Raw genomic sequence first — 14,284 nt, forward strand, 5'->3', positions numbered from 1 at the left:
TACGTCGGTTATATGTTGGTTATATGATGTATTCACGTTATGGCTCTTGTTCATGATTTGATAAGTTATTGGATATTTGATGAATGCATGGGCTAACAAGTTTTATTGCAGCTAGCTAGAGAGGGAATAGAGCCTTCTTGGTGATTCTCATATGAAGTTCAGAAGTTTATGATATGATATCCACTCATCACATGTAACTTGTGTGTTTATCATGTGTTTGAAAAAAAAAATTCTCTTGCAGTAGGCATGTATTGGTCAATATTTTTCTCAAGTGTAAATTTTTTAGCATTTTTATCATCATTGTCATGATTATAGAAAGTTACAAGCAGTTCTTGGTAGTGGTCTAGAGGTTATCTTGAAAAAGTGGCATAGATCTTGTGACCACATGCACATAATAGGGAATTTTGGATCATAACATATGGAGAGAGGCTTGTGGGTGAAGTGATAGCCTCCCAACCACATGCATGAAGTGTTATGGGTGTGATTGGGGAATTTCTCTTGTGAAAAGGAGTTCCAGCTGAGGGATTGATCGCCTGGGGTGGTTTGCAGGCTCCTGAGTGGTCTATAGTTCTTGAGGGATGGCTATAAGTTGTCGATTTGTAGGCCCCACTTCCATAACTAGAACCTGGAGGTTGAGTCATATCATAGTGACACTCATCTCTTTTTTACCCTGGAAATCTTGTAAAATGGGGTAAATGTGGGAGGAGGCGTTACATGGTGGTATCAAAGTGAGATTGCAGCACAGGAGCTCGAGGTAGATGTGATTGTTATACATGCATGTCATTTATTTATTCGTTTATCATGTATGCATGTTAATTGATTATTATTATGGATATCATGACCTTATTTATGTATGAGTTGATATGTTTGTGAAGTTATGTCTTGTTAATCTGGACTGACTTGTGCAGATGTGATAGCCTACCCTGAGATACACTGAGGTATGATTTGATTATGACTATATTTGGTTTATCTAACATGGTATGTTTTCAAGAAAGATAATATCAGAGATGAAGAGTAAAATGGTGGACTACAGTTCACATGAATCCCCTTAAAGGCCTGGTGAGAATCCAATGGAATGGGACAAGTCCATTGAGCAGCAAGGAGAAGAGTATTCTCCTTATATAACAAATACACTAAGAAGTTTGAAGGCATAAATTAGAATTTGTAAGGAAGATAATAGAAGGTCCATTGAGGCACATGAAAGGCTTTCCAGAGTTCAAGAAAAGAAAGTATAGGTTAATGTAGTTATCCTTCAGAGTCTTTCAGATTTACAGAGACCGAGGAAATTGAGGATCAACCATGGATAGGAGGAGAATAATAATCGGGAATATTGTAGTAGGTCTTGATTAGGATACAATTTGGATAGAGATGATACAGTCATAGGTGGAAGATCTTTGGATACACTTGACAGGAGGGGTATTGCTTGTGGGTTCTATTCTAGTTCTTTTTCTAAGAGACATCATCACCATCACTGCCATCATCCTTATAGGGGGAGTGAGAGGGGATATTTTCAAGAGGATTTGAAGAAATAAAGGCCTCCTAAATTTGATGGAGAGATGAAGAGATCAGAGGATACAGAAGCATGGCCTTTTTGTTAGAAAATTATATATTACAGAGAAATGGAACACATAAAATATTAAAGAAACACAAACACAGAAAACACATAAAAAAAGAGAGACATAGATATACCTGGTTTACCCAATTTGGAATACTTCCACGGAGAAACAACCAGTTCTTCCTTTTATATTATCTAGCAAAACGAAGAGATACAACTTATAGCAAATTCGTTGTAATTCCCTCTTCACTCTCACGTAGTCTCCTCTCTCTTTCTCGCTAAGAATACACACACAAAACCGCAATACAATTACCTCATATAAATCTAGGGGTTTCCTTCTAGGGAAAAAACCCTAAATTAAACATAACTTCTATCATCATATCATCCTCCTAATCAACAAATCAGATTGACTACGAAATTACAATATTTTATAGGGCATTTTTTCATCATAGATGCCCCCCTGAACCCCCATTTCTGCCCCTTTAGCAAATGGGGTCTAACGTAGTGATACCTCTGAATAAATAAGATAATTAGACTCCACACCCAAAAATCTCCCACTTGGAGACTGATTATTGCAACTCCATCGTTGCTTTGTTTAATGGACAATGCTTCCACTTTGGACTTGGTTGTTTCTCGTCTTCATCATCATACTTGAAGACCAATTGAAACTAAGAAGAATCTCAGTTTCTCCTTGGTTACAACTTTTGTTAACATATCTACAGGATTCTGGCTAGTGCGTATATTTTCCAGCTTCAACTGTCCATCTTCTAACACTGACCGTATGAAATGGTACTTGAGCTGTATATGTTAAGTCTTGTAATGAAATGTTGATTTCTTTGCAAGATGAATGGCACTCTGGTTGTCACTATATAACCTACCCATCTCTTGCTTCTTAACCAATTCATCCATAAACCTTTACAGCTAAATAATTTCTTTACTAGCCTCTATAGTAGCAACCTACTATGCTTCCTTTGTTGAAAGTGAAAAAACACTTTGAATTTTTGAAACCCAACTGATAGTTGTTCCACCTACAGTAAACACATACCCTGTGGTGATCCTCCTATTATCTTTATCACCTACCATATTTGCATCAACATATCCCTGTAGAGCAATGTTTGAACTACCAAATCATAATGCTTGATTTGTGGTATCTCTCAAATACCTAAGAATCCACTTCACTTCCATCCAATGTTCTTTTCCTGGATTGTTCATGTACCTGCTTACAACTCCCACTACATGTGCAATATTAGGTCTTGTGTAGACCATTGCATACATTAAGCTTCCAACTTCTGATGCATATGGAACTTTAGACATATGCTTTGTCTCTCCCTAAGTCTTGGGACACATCTCCTTACTTCGTTTGGAATGGCTAGCCAAAGGTGTAGTAACTGGTTTTTCATTTTGCATATTAAATATTTCCTACACCATTTGTATGTACTAAATTTGAGACAATGTTAATTTGTGTTTTTTCCTATCTCTAGTTATTCTCATACCAAGGATTTGTTTTGTTGCATCCAAATCCTTCATTGCAAATGAATTTGCCAATTTTTCTTTGAGCACATTTATTTCCAACATGTTAGACCCTCCAACAAGCATGTCATCTACATACAATAACAATATAATATAGATGCCATTATTTTTCCTTTTGAGATAAACACAATGGTAAAAGTGCCATCTAGTATAACCTTGTTTAGACATAAACCTATCAAATTTGAGATACCACTTCCTTGGAGCCTGTTTTATGCCATACATGTTCTTCTTCAACCTACACACTATTTTCTCCTTCCCTTTGACCTCATACCTTTGTGGTTGTCACATATAGATCTCTTCCTCCAAATCCCTATGGAGAAAGGTTGTATTTACATCAAACTGCTCAAGATGCAAATCTTGTAGAAAATCTGTGATAGGTTAACCTAATAATGCAATATAAATCAAAGCAGAATATTATAACCTACTTCTACTATCAATTTGGGGAAGCTTAAAGATTGAGTTGAACAATATAACTAGAAGAAGAAGAATCAATGGCACAATACACATGAAAATACTTTGGGGAATGTCTCAGATAAAAACCCCACACTATTGTATTATCATACATGGTGGAAATACATAGGAATTATACAAAGCCTTAACTCTCACAGCTAGCCAGCTCTCAGTACAATCCTCAAAGATGCTCATAGGAAATCTTGGCTTATCTTCAACCTTCTTCTCTTCCCTCCAGCTCCTATTTCCTTGCAATGTTCCTTGTGGATGATTAGCCTATTACCAAGTGGAAAAACAAGCCTTCAAAATTGCACAATCCTCAAGGACGAATCCTTGACTGCATGCATGAGTTTTCTCCATGAGAAGACACATGAAACTAATAGTACATTGTCCTTGAACATTAACCCAACTAAGTCTTTCTCAAAATAGACATGCATGAGTTTCTGATGAGGGAATCTTCAGTTAACTGGAGTAGCACTAGTTGAGTGCATTAATGCATCAACTGACTGTTAACTCACTATTAGTTCCTCAAACAGTTTGGAACTAATTTAACTGGAATTAGTTCAATAAATTGAGTTAACTAATTACAACTCAAATATAAATCAATCTTATCTCCTTAATTTAAGGGATAACTCTTGCATGACTTCAGAAAGACTTCTAACTTGAATTTATCCAACTAATTAGTTTAAAATAAATTAATTAATTATTTCCAAGTAGCTATTAAGACTAAATTATATTTTAATTCACAATTTAATTCAAGGACAAATTAAATTGGAATATTCTTGTTGCCATATTTCAACACTCCCTCTCAACAAGAAATGGATTATCTTCCACCCCCATCCTATCTCTATGGAACTCGAATTTACACTTTGACAATGCCTTTGTCAAAATGTCAGCATCTTGCTCCTCTGTCGAAATATACTACAGCAACATGATCCTCCTCACTTGTGAAAAGCCACGGGTAACAAATCTTGCCTTACACTTCTCCCCACTACAATCAGTAGCTTGCTTTACCTTGTAAATCCAACGGGAACTCACGACTGACTTGTTCTCCATCTCGGAACCATGTCCCAAACACTGGAGTCATACTCCTCCACCATAGCATCAACCCAAATCGGCTGTTGCACTGCTTCTTCAAAGGAATATGGCTCAGTCTCAACACATTCCCCAGCAAGGGCCAGGTATCTAGTGTACCTCTCAAGTGACCTCCTCTGTCTACACTAAGAAGATGGTGCTCCCACATTCTCTCTCGCATCCTCCAACAATCTGTCAACTTCTTTTGAGTGCTTCCGTCCATCTCTGGAAGACTCTGCTTGAGTGGATGTCTGCACTCCTGGAACCTCTGCATGCGGCTTCTCCGCATCAATCTGAGGCTCCTCCTCCTTAGGAACCAACAGTTCCTCCACAGCCTGTAGTTGGAGCTCCCTCTCAAGGGAAACTTGCATGGCCTTCTGCTCATCAAACTTGAGATCTCTGCGAACCATTGTCCTCCAACTAATAGGCAAGTACACCTGATAGTTGTGAGGTGTATCAGTGTACCCCACAAATATACCCAACTCTATTGTTGGATCAAGCTTCTTCCGTGCATCCTTTGTCACATGGAAATATACCGATGAACCAAAGATCCTGAAGTGACCCACATCTGGTCTCTTACCGCAGAAAGCTTCCTCTGGTGTCTTCATCCCAAGTATGTGATGCGGGCTTCTATTCTGCAAATATACCACTGTGTTGCATGCCTCATCCCACAAGTGAAGTGGTAGGCGTTGGTCATGCAGCGTTTCCCGTGCTGCCCCTACAATAGTTCTGTTCTTCCTCTCGTCCACCCCATTCTATTGTGGGTTATGAGGTGTCGTCAACTCTCGTTTAATTCCTTCCGCTGCACAGAAGTCCTTAAACTCTTGAGAGACATATTCTCCATCATTGTCGCTTCTCAAGTCCTTGATCTTCTTCCCTGATTCTTTCTCGACCAAAGCTTTGAACTCACAAAACTTTGGGAAGGTTTGGTCCTTCTTTTGCATGAAATAAATCCAACATTTACGAGAATATTCATCAATGAAAATCACATAATAACTTTGCTTTGCTATGGATGCTATCAAGAATGGTCCACAAAAATCAGTATGAACTCACTCTAAGATAGCCTCTGCTCAACTATCTCAATCATAAAAGGAAGACTTGGTGTACTTTCCCAAGATACAACCTTTTCATGTGTCAACTTGCTCAAGTTTACCTTTGGGAAGTCCCGTAGATATCTACTGCATTATCTTCAAAGCCCCATGATGCAAATGGCTCAACCGCCTATGCCACAACTCACCAATGTCTTGGCTTTGCACCAATTCTTCTTTCGTACTCAATGTTGCACAATCATCTACCTCTATTTTATAAAGATTCTTCACCAGAATCCATATCTTCTTGGTTTGACCCATGGCTATGTGTCTCAGGAACACATTTCCTTTATTGAAGACAACATCGTAGCCTTTGTCCTTAAACACCGCGACTGATACCAAGTTCTTATTTAGTCTAGGCACATACATCACATTTGTCAAGGTGAGAGGAGCTCCATGATCCCTCTGAAAAGCAACCATGCCCACTCCTGAAACACTATACCTTCCGTTATCACCCATCTCTATGCGCATCTTGAGGTCTTTCTCCTCCAAGGCACTGAATAAATTTTTATGACTGGTCATGTGGAGTGAGGCTCCACTGTCAAGATACCAGACACAACACATCATCGATGACACCATGCATGCGATGAGGGTAAAGTCCATTTCAAACTAAGAGGCTAATGCCTCACCTTCCGATCCTTCCGAGGATCCCTTCTTGGAATTATTCAATGGGAAATTAGTCGCATAATGTCCCATCTTGTGGCAATTAAAGCATCTTACTTTAGACATGTCACCCTTCTTCCCTCCATGAGAAGAATTCGATTTGAAATGGAAGCCTTCCCCTTCCCTTTCCTTGCCTTACTTGCTAAGGCCATATTTTCTTCATCATCATTCTTGGATGAAGAACCATCTCGTGTGCCCCTCCTGATCTCCTCTTGCATAAGATCCGACCACAGTCGTTCCCAATCCGGCAGTTTATCCCTTCCATTCACAGAGTCCTGGTAGCTATTCCAGTTCTTTGGAAGGCCAAGAAGAGCAAGGCTCACCATATCATCACTGGTAGTAGTTATTCCCACTGCCAAGCTCATATCTACAGGTGGTGAGCTTGTTCAGATATGTGGAAATAGTATCGCCCTTCTCCATCTTGTCTTCGAAGCTTATCGTGAGCGCCAATTTCCTCTGTTCACTACTATCCTGGTAGAGGTCCTTCAATGTCTTCCACATTGAAAATGGAGTATCCTTCACATGGAGACTCGAGACAATATGGTCTCAAACTCCCTCAAGGATGATCTATCTCGCCTTCGCCACACACTTCTTCCACTCTTCCAACTCTTGTGCATTAGTTGAAGCTGGCTTTGGGATTTCTTCATCAATTAATTCCTTCAAACAATTGTCTTCTAATACAGCCTCCATTCTATCTTTCCATGCTATGTAATTCGAGCTACCTTCCAAGGCATACTTGATTCTCAAGCCATAGAATGCCATTGGAAAACCTTGAAGTATGATATGAATTCGATTTGCACCTGCAACCCCGAACTTCAAACTTTGAGTTCTCTTCTCAATATATTGTTCACAACTCTGATACCATGTAGAAAATCTATGATAGGTTAACCCGATAATGCAATATAAATCAAAGAATAATACTATAACATACTTCTACTATCAATTTGCGGAAGCTTAAAGATTGAGCTGAACAATATAACCAGAAGAAGAAGAATCAATGGCATAATACACATGAAAATACTTTGGGGAAATTCTCAGATAAAAACCCCACACTATTGTATTATCATACATGGTGGAAATACATAGGAATTATACAAATCCTTAGCTCTCACAGCTAGCTAGCTCTTAGTACAATCCTCACAGATGCTCACAGGCAGTCTTGGCTTCTCTCTAGCCTTCCTATCTACCCTCCAAGCTCCTATTTCCTTGCGATGTTCCTTGTGGATGATTAGCCTATTACCAAGTGGAAAAATAAGCCTTCAAAACTGCGCAATCCTCAAGGATGAATCCTTGACTGCATTCATGAGCTTTCTCCATGAGAAAACACATGCAACTGATAGTACATTGTCCTTGAACATTAATCTCAACTAGGTCTTTCTCATAATAGACATGCATGAGTTTCTAATGAGGGAATATTCAGTTAACTAGAGTAGCGCTAGTTGATTGCATTAATGCATCAACTGACTGTTAACTCACTACTAGTTCCCCAAACAGTTTGGAACTAATTTAACTGGTATTAACTCAGTAAACTGAGTTAACTAATTACAACTCAAATATAACTCAATCTTATCTCCTTAATTTAAGGGATAACTCTTGCATTACTTCGGAAAGACTTCTAACTTGAATTTCTCCAACTAATTATTTTAAAATAAATTAATTAATTATTTCCAAGTAGTTGTTAAGACTAAATTCGATTTTAATTCACAATTTAATTCAAGGACAAATTAAATTGGAATATTCTTGTTCCCATACTTCAACAAATTTTTTGTTGTTAACAGACTTAAAATAATTCTTATTGAAGTCGTTTTAAAAATAGGAGAAAATATTTCATCAAAGTATATACCTTTATTTTGTGCAAACCCCTTCACAACAAGTCTAGCCTTATACCTTTGTATACCTCCATCTTCTTCCTTCAACCTATAAACCCATTTATTCTAAAATGTTATTTTACTTGCAAGAAACCCGAATAAGCCCTAGTCTCGTTATGTACCAAAGAGTCCATATCTTCTTTTACGGCTAGCTCCCACCTGGTATCTAACTAAATTTCTTCTTCATAACATTTTGGTTCACCATAATCAGTCAAAAATACATAATATAATGAAGGAGAGTATCATTCAGAGGGTCTACTTATCCTGATAGATATTCTAGTACCACTTTCAAGTGTTTGAGGTGTCTATTGTTGTTTTTGTGGTTGTTGATCATTATGATTTTCATACACCTTTGCTTTTTCTGTGATCTCATCAAGCACTGTGTATTCTCTATTTTCTTTTTCCTGTTTATTTTCTTGCATTTGATCCTTATACAAGACCCTTTCATTGAATATGACATCTCTACTCCTAATGATTTTGTGATTTTCATAATCAATAAGTGATAACCAAAATCATTAACACCATATCCAATAAAGGTACATTTCTTTGATTTTGCCTCAAGCATTGTTCTATTTTCTTTATTAATGTGGACAAAGGCTTCACAACAAAAAGTCTTTAAAAATAAGAAGTTTACCATTTTACATGCCCATGCCTCCTCTAGAATACCACCATCTGAGGAACTTGCAGTCCCTCTATTTATTAGATAAACAACAGTATCTACAGCATCTACTCAAAATTGTAAAGGAAATCCTACATGCAATCTCATGCCCCTTGCATGCTCCATGATTGTCATATTCATCCTTTCTAAGACACCATTTTCCTGTGGTGCTCCTAGAACTATCTTCTCTCTACGAATACCATCTTCTGAACAGTAATTATCAAACTCTTTGCTGCAATATTCACCTCCATTTTCTGATCTGAGACACTTCAACTTCTTTCATGTCTCATTCTCAACCAAAGCTTTCCATTTCTTGAGAGTATCAAATACAACAGATTTATTTTGAATATAATAAATCTAGTTTTTCTAGTTGCATCATCAATTAAAGTAACATAATAATGGGATCCACCGAGATATTATATTTGAGTAGGTCCCCATACATCTATATGCACAAACTCTAATTTTTCACTCTTCTTTTCTTTCCCAACTCTGAGAAATTTGACTCCCTTTTGTTTTCCATAAACACAATTCTCATATAAATCCAAATCAACATGCTTCAAACCTGAAAACAAATTTCTTGAGTGAAGAATCTACATCCCCTTCTCACTCATGTTCCCGAGCCTATCATGCCACAATTTTGTATCTACTCCTGTGGAGGTTAAATCATTAACAAAATTATAAATACATTTTCATAAATAAAATGTACCAAACTTTTCTCCATTTGCTATTATCATGGCTCTTATAGTGACCTTCCATGTTTTATCTATAAAAGTAGTTACACAACCTTCACCTTCCAACTACCTTGTTGAAATTAGATTTTTCTTCAGATCTGGAACATGCCTTACCTCCTTCAATAGCCATTGGTTTCCATTCTATTGTTTTATGAAAACTTTACCCATTCCAATGATTTTACATGGTTTATCATCACCCAAATGAACCTATCCAAAATCTTATTGAACATAATCATGAAAATGTTTCCTAACGGGTGTGGCATGGAATGAGGCCCCTGAATCTACCACCTAGGAATCAATCATATTTTATAATGAAAGAATAAAATCATATTTCAACACATCACCTATCACATTTGCTTCATGATTGTTTTCTTGATGTGTGTCTCCTTCTTTTCCCTTCTGAGACTTGCAGTATTTCTTCAAGTGTCCTTTCTTCTCGCACTTCCAGCACACTATCCATGATATGGACTTGGATCTTCCTTTCCTTGACTTACTATGATATCCTGGGCTCTTTCCTCTTTCCATTTTTCTTCCCCTACTCTACAGTCAAATCATTACCTAATGTCTCACCAAAGATTTTCTGCCACACTTCCTCGCTAAGGATAGCACCAATGACATCATCAAACTTTAAAGTACTAGATCGAGACAGAGTTACTAATGGCCATAACTAAGCCATTCCAACTTTCTGGCAATGAGCATAGAAACAACAAATCCCTAACTTCATCACTAAAATTTACCCCTATAGAACTTAACTGACTAGTAACCGTATTAAATTCATTTAAATGATCAACAATAGATCCACCTTCTAACATCTTCATATTAAATAAAAGCTTCATAAGAAATATCTTGTTTGAGGCTGAGTGTTTTTCATATAGTTTTGCCAATGCCTTCATTAAATCCTTTATTGTCATTTCCTTTGAAATATTAAAGGCCACTAACGCCGCTAGGCATAGCCGTATTGTTCCAAGTACCTTTCTGTCGACAATCTCCCATTTTTGTCTGTCATACTCATCAACTTCTTTGTTTTTCCACTCAAAGGTAGGTACATATCTTTTTTATATAAATAATCTTCCATCTACATCTTCCACAGTGGTAATTTTGGCCGTTAAATTTCTCGACCCTAAACCTACCATCTTCCGCCATTGCTACCACTCCAACCAAGAACCCTTCTCTCCTATGAGTTTAACAGCCATATAGACCTTTGATTCTGAAACCAGTTGTTAGAAAATTATATATTACATAACCATGGAACACATAAAATATTGTAGAAATACAAACACAAAAAACACATAAAACAACAGAGACACATATATACGTGGTTCATCCAATTTGGGCTATATCCACACAAAAAAAGATAGTCCTTCCTTATATATTATCCAAAAAAATGAAGAGATAGAACCTACAAAAAATCCATTGTAATTTCCTCTTCACTCTCACACAATCTCCTCTCTCTTTCTCGCTCAGATTACACACACACAACTACAATACAATTCCCTCATATAAATCGATGGGTTTCCTTCTAAGGAGAAAAACCATAAATTAAACATAGCTTCTACTGTCAAATCATCTGCCTAATGAATGACTCAGATTGACTATGAAATTATAATATTTTATAAGGAATTTTTTCATCATCATCATGCCCCTCCCCGGACCCCCTAATGGAAATAAACAGGAGGTGTTTCCACCCCTTTAGGAACTGGGTTCCAATGCGGAAATACCTATAAATAAAGAAGATAATCAGGCTCCACACCCAAGACTCTTAGGATGAAGAAGTTCTTCTGATTGCCTGACTACTTAGGGAACATGAAAGCCAAGATAGCCACTTTAAATCTCAAAGGGAAAGAAGATATCTGGTGGGAAGACGTGAAGAATTTTAGAGACATTGGAGAAGAGAAATTGATTTGGGATGAGTTAGAGATACTTTTCAAGAGGAAGTGCCTATATGAAAGATACTATGATGATAGAGCCAAGGAATTCTATGAGATGAAGATGGGTTCTATGATAGACAATGAGAACACTAACAGATTCCTGGAGTTGTTGAGGTATGTGCCTTATCTTAAGGATGAGAAGCAAAGATTTAGAGGTTTGTTAGTGGGTTACCAGTAGTGTTCAAAGACCAGATTTATTTTGATGAGCCTCGATGGTTGGAGGAAGCCATCAGAAAGATGAAGCATTGTTATGAGCATCCAAAGTGAAGGTATGAGCCTAAGAAAGAGTGGAAATGGAATAACAAGACTAAAGGAAACTGGGCTAAGAAGTGAGGAATATTTTAGGATGTAGATGACAAGGACAATGTAGCACCTTACAATAATTTTAATGCAGTTGACAGAGGACATGGGTTCTGTTAAATTTTCTTATTGTTCTATTTTGTATCAATTACTGTATCCTAATTCAATACTTCAATTAGCAATATTTCCAATGATAATTAATCTTTCCAATCATCAAAAATAATTGAATATAGAAAATTAAATGCAACGACAAATGAGACAATCAACACATCAACAAGAGACACCAAGTTTGGTCAAATACCAAGGAAAAACCCCCACAAGGTGGAAAATCCTTTGAAATTATTCTTCTATTAGATTTTCATAAAAATGTTCAACAAAGAGTACAATGAGCCCAATACAATATCATCTAGTAAACTAACCCATTAACATTCACAAATATGTTTATGGCATCAATATATATTAGAGACAACTTTTCCTGTATGCAGTCAAGTTCGGTCAACAGTCAAATTTCAGTCCAACTTTCCAGTCATAGGGAGGAGGAGATGTGTGCACGAATTAAGGCTTCTAAATGCTCCCTTGAGCCTACAAGCCAGTGAATATAGTCGAATTTATCCTTTGATGAGTCAGTGGCTATAACCCAAAACCTTAGAAATAGTTGTAAGCTTCTGACCCTGTAATTTTGGACCTTTGTGAACCTCTTTTGTTGACCCAACCTCAGACCTGTGAAAACCAATCAATGAAGAAGAGAAGAATAATATACTTAGTGATTTCCAAATAATATTGAAGTCACTTGTATTTATAGGCTTTGAAACCAATTCACAATTAGGGTGAATGTGCATAGAGTACAGAATGATATTTATGACTTTAGGAATCCAATGATGTTATCCATTAAAATAGTCACCTATTAGAGACAAATGCAGTCAAGTCGGTCAACAGTCAAATTTCACAAAGTCATAGGTGTCTTTGATGTGGGAAATAGTTGTAAGCTTCTGACCCACCTTTGTGAACCTCTTTTGTTGACCCAACCTCAGACCTGTGAAAACCAATCAATGAAGAAGAGAAGAATAATATACTTAGTGATTTCCAAATAATATTGAAGTCACTTGTATTTATAGGCTTTGAAGGGTTACCAATTCACAATTAGGGTCGACCAGTCTAAATGTGCATATGTGGGATTTTCTTCATAAGTACACTTTCCTTTGTCCAAATTTGATGATATTTAGGTTGATTTTGGTCCTTTCAGAAAGAGGAATCCAATGAAATAATCATCTTCATAAAATGTGTTATCCAAAGTGTAATTAGGCCCTAGTTTCCAATTTTAACACTCCCTCTCAACAAGGGAGAATTTCGCCCGCATCATGTCATGTGTATCCTATCATCATATCATGTCCCATCTCTGCTCAACTCTATCTGTTGAAAAAATCTCGAATATAAAGAAAAAGAATCATCGGAGATCATCGGATACCACCCTCTATAATTTCGTAGAGTATATCTAAATCTGAAACAACATTAGGGAGCACATATAAACCTAAAGCCACATTGTGGAGTACATCTCAACCTGAAATATCATGGGGGAGCTAACTATCTCTGACCCCATATCAATCAATAGGTGATATAAGGGAGCACATCTCAATGCATCATATTGCCTACTAATCTTCCCATTAATGACCTTCAAGGGTCATGTGGTAGAAAACTTATATCATAATGTAAGATTAAGCTAGATACCTTACTTACCAAAAGGTAAGGATCACCCATGACCCAAGCCTCCTCAACCCATTGGCCAAACGGGGAGGGACAATCCCAACAAGCTCGGCTTGTGGGTATGATGGCAACTGGGGTATACTATACAAAGACCAAATTAGGGGAGAAACATATCCAACCGTAAGGGTAATAGATAGGGGTAATACTCTATTGTCCAGAGACCCCTCAACCCCAAGAGCCCTCCATCTCAATTCCACATCCTAGGAGCTCAAATAGGGGGGAAGAGTTGGCTCAGTGTCCTCGATCATCGATTCCCCTTATCAGGATAGGTCACATCAATCAGTCCAAGCTTCTCTCTAAAGACCAAGAATTTCCCTTTCAACAAATCCTTGGTGATAATATCTGCAATCTGATCATCTGTCAATATGTGATGGATTCTAATGGGTCATCTCTGCACCATGTCTTGAATGAAGTGATATCGGATCTCTATGTGCTTGGAAATGACATGAAATACAGGATTCTCTGCCAAATGGATCCCTCTTGTTGTCACAATGTATCACCATAGTGTCTAGGACCTGCATAAATATCTCTCCAAAGAGATTCCACAACCAAACTGCTTTGCAACTAGCCATGCTAGCGAAAATATAATCTACCTCGGTGGTACTCAATGCTACAGACTTCTGCTTCCTTCTGATCCAAGATATCATTGTAGATCCAAGGCTAAAACAACATCTAGAC

This window comes from Pinus tabuliformis, chromosome J (genome assembly GCF_031772625.1).
Source record: "Pinus tabuliformis cultivar Carrire ecotype Pingquan chromosome J, CPIR1, whole genome shotgun sequence".
NCBI lineage: Eukaryota > Viridiplantae > Streptophyta > Pinopsida > Pinales > Pinaceae > Pinus > Pinus tabuliformis.